This window comes from Tamandua tetradactyla, chromosome 12 (assembly GCF_023851605.1).
Source record: "Tamandua tetradactyla isolate mTamTet1 chromosome 12, mTamTet1.pri, whole genome shotgun sequence".
In the NCBI taxonomy this organism is placed as follows: domain Eukaryota; kingdom Metazoa; phylum Chordata; class Mammalia; order Pilosa; family Myrmecophagidae; genus Tamandua; species Tamandua tetradactyla.
Window position 1 is genome coordinate 47,434,173 of NC_135338.1, and position 4,047 is coordinate 47,438,219.

Genomic DNA, 4,047 nt, shown 5'->3' on the forward strand with positions numbered 1-4,047 from the left:
TGATCTGGACTATGATAATCTGCATTTTTCACTTTACAGAAGTGTTTTGGTTTTCTGGGGTGCTCAAGCAAGGGATTGATTTATACAATGGGAATTACGGTTTTGAGGCTAAAAAAAGTTTAAATGAAAGCATCATCAAAATAATGTTTTCTTCTCAGGAACTGGTGTTCTGGGGTTGGCTGCTAGTGGGTTTTGGTTCTGGGCTCCTCTCTCACAGGGCAACGCACAGGATGGTCTCTCCTGACTTCTCCTTTCTCTTCCATGTTCTGATGACCTTCGGTTTCTTTCTTCCTGTGGCTTTCTCTCCATCCGTCTAAGTTTCATTCTGCTTGTAATGGACTCCAGGAATAGGATTAAAACCACCCAGGACACACCTCAAATGAAGTACTCTCATCAAAACATCCTTTTTACAATGGGTTCACATACACAGGAATGCCTTATGTTTACGAACATGTTTTTTTCTGGGGTGCATATACCTTCAAATCACAAGATCTAAGCAACATTCAAGAAGAACTTAACCCAGGCCTTGTTATCATTATACATGTTTTACTACCTAATTCAGTATTTCCACTATTTAAAAGGATTTGGGACAAGAGATCGCAGCCGGTGGGTCGTGGCAGTCACTCACCTGGGCGCCTGGGACCGAGCGCGCTCGCCCGCGCCTCCTGCGCTAGCCCGCCCTCCCACGCCGCCACCGTGTCCAGCCGCAAGGCCCGCAGCACTCTGGGTGGAGTAGACCTCGCGCCCGCCGCCAACCCGGATGACAAGATGGAGATGTCAGGCCTCATCATCCAAGTGAAACCTGTTCCAGACGCACGGGCCTTGCAGGCTCCGGGGCAGGGGCTCTTCTTGCCGAATAGCTGCCCACTCTGGGGCGACTCGAATAGCTGCCCACTCTGGGGCGACTCGGGGGCGAATCCCGCCGACTGCCCGGACTCCGCGCCGGCTGGGGCGGTCCTGTACACCATTGGCACGCGGAGCCAGTGGGCTCTGTGGACGCCGCTGATCCCGAGCCCTCTGGACCACCAGCTCTGGATCGACAGTCGCCCAGATCTGCTGGCCTGCGGCCGCTGCCTACAGACCTTCCCGTTGGAGGACATCACTGACTTCATGGGCCACAAGAAGGTAGTCAGTCAGCAATTCAGAGGCCCCGGCCCCAGGCAGGGCTGAGAACAGGAGGATGTGGAAACCCTGAGCTGCCTCCACTGTGGCACAGAGTTCAGAGAGGCCTGGAGACTGTTGTGCCATGCCTGGCCCAACCACGGACTATCCATCTACTAGACACAGCCACAGACCCCAGAGGCCCCAGAGGCCCCAGAGGCCCCAGAGGCCCCAGAGGCCCCAGAGACTGGGTTTGGCAGAGGTAGCACTGGCTGTGTCCGCCATGGTAGGGCAGAGGAGCCCGATCTGCTGCGTGTGCAAGAAGACCCTCAGCTTCTTCAACAATCTCAAGGTGCACATGCGCATCCACACCGGTGAAGGGCCCTACGCCTGCACCGGTGTCCCTATGCCTGTGCCCAGAGCAGCAAGCTCAACTGCCATTAAAAAATATCCACTGACACCTGCGGTCTCAGTGCAGTGGACGCAGGCCAGGAACAGGCCTCCGCCACCCTCCAGAGCCAGCCTCCCATGCCGCTGCCCTAGGTAGCAGTGTCCCTCACAGCAGTGGGGACGGAACTGGAGCTGCCGATACAGCGGGTATTCAAGAGCCTGGGGCTAAGGCAGACCCCAGGGGGATTGGTTGGGGGCCTGCCGCCAAGGAAGAGAGAACGGACCCTGCCTGTAGACCTCACCCAAGAACATGTAGAAGCTAGTGGGCAAAAACCGCAGGCCGGGAAGCAGATGTGAGTTCTGAGGGAAGCTCTTCACCAACAGCAACAACCTGGGTGCACTGGCGCTCACGCACGGGAGCGCCGCCCTATGCCTGTGAACTCTGCCCCTACACCTGTGCCCACAGCAGCAGGCTCCACCGCCACCGCCGCTGCAGCCTGGGGGCCAGTGGCATCTGCTTCCAGTGTCCTCACTGCTGTGTGCCGGTTGGTCCCCTGCTACCCTGGACAGGCACCTGCGGCGGAGACACCCCAATCAGTGGAAGCACCTGAGCTCCAGGCACACCCTCTTCTGCTGCCCCCGTGTACCACATCCCCTCTGCTGCTGACCTGGCCGTCCTTCCCAGTGGTGCAAGGAAACCATCTCTCTCCTTAGTTATGAAAAACCAACAAAAAGAAAGAATCGGGCATTAGAAGTTTTGATTACAAGCATGATATTTTAATTTACATTTTTATGTAAGAGATCAATTCTGTAAGAATAAGAATTGTTTTATTTGTCCGGATTTGTTCTATCCCAATGCTTAGGACATGGCACCTGCCTGATAGGTATCTGGTGAGTTAGTCAATGATTAAAAAAATAGCATCACATGAAATGAAGTGCAGTACTCATGTAGCTCTGAGTATCTCACTGTCATTCAGGCTGAAGCTTTCTGGTCATCATCATGCATAACCTAGAAAGAATTACAAAGCTATGGAAGAAATTGTCTTACACGGTGACCTAAATGCAAATTCAATGATTTCTAAGTTTGTTTCCACAAATATCAAGAAGTATACATTTTTATCTATCTTATCCTGAAAAGTATGATGCAGAATTCTAGTTTGGGGAAATCTGTGCTATTCTCTCATCACCACCCTCACACTAGAGTAAATACTTTGTTGTTCAGAAAAATGTGCTCCCATAATGTGGTATCTCTTACACCATCATGAGAAGTGACTCCCTTGGCCATCGTTTCTAACTAAATTGTAAAGAACAACTGCAATAAGATAATCTCATGATGATTTTTAGGAAAAACAGGGTTTTTTCAGGTCTCATCCCAAAACTACTGAGACAGGATATTTGTTGTGTTGTCTAGGAATTCACTTTTTTTTTTTTTTTTTTGCATGGGCAGGCACCGGGAATTGAACCTGGGATCTCCGGCATGGCAGGCCAGAACTCTGCCTGCTGAGCCACCGTGGCCCACCCTAGGAATTTATTTTTTATCCTGTTTCCATGTTTTTGGAATGATCACTGTAGATTAGACCATGCTAGGTCTATCCAGGGACAAGAATAAAACCTCAGGCTACATAATTCCCATCCCCCAACACACACACACACAGGCATGTACTCACAGACACACACACATACTAATGTCCAGCTTTCCCAAGTGATGGCATATGGGAATGCTCATAGAGTTCTATTCCTTGTGTTAATCAGTGTTTTCCAGAGAAACAGTACAGGATATTTATTAAGAGATTTATTATAGGAGTTGGCTTACATGATCATAGGGATTGGAAGGTATGAATTACGTAAATCAGGCCACAGATTTGAAACTTTGATGAAGATAAAATTTAGTTCCCCGGGATAAGCATTCTGGCTAAAGTAAAGACAGGAATTTTTCTTTTGGACTTCTGAAAACTCAGTTCTGGCTTTAAGACCTCCAATTTATGGATGAGGATACTCCACTTGTTACTCAGGATAATCTCATTTCCTGATTGTAGATGCAATATGCAGTAGATGTAATCTACTAACTGTAGAAGCAAATCTATCTATGCAGTAACCTCACAGTAACAAATAGGCCTGTGCTTGCTTTTCCAAACAACTGGACACCACAATCCAGGTAAGTTTACACATGAAATTAACCATCACATTGATCATAAGGACCCACCAAAGAATAAATGATCCTGACTAGAGAGCTCACGGACTAATAGTTTGATATTCTTCAAGCACAAAGGATGGCTAGGATTGAATTGGTCTAGTTCTGTTGGCCTCTACTGGACAGCAACTAGGTGAATCCTAAAGTAATGTGGTGACCTTCTGATAAATATTATTTATAGTAAGGGATGTGGGTATTCAATATGTCAAGTGATTATATCCTAAGTTTTGAATCTTCCTTCCTACATAACCGAAGAATGGCAGCAGGGAGAGCTAACCTTTTCTTTTGGTCACTGTACATATGGATATATGTATATATATATATATATATATATCCCTTGCATATGGATATACAGAGAGCTACCT

General features: G+C 48.2%; 1 pseudogene; it reads left to right on the plus strand.

The window, feature by feature from the left end:
• Window positions 1-432: 432 nt before the first annotated feature.
• On the plus strand, window positions 433-2,158 carry LOC143651412 (zinc finger protein 296 pseudogene; annotated as a pseudogene).
• The last annotated feature ends 1,889 nt before the right edge of the window (window positions 2,159-4,047 follow it).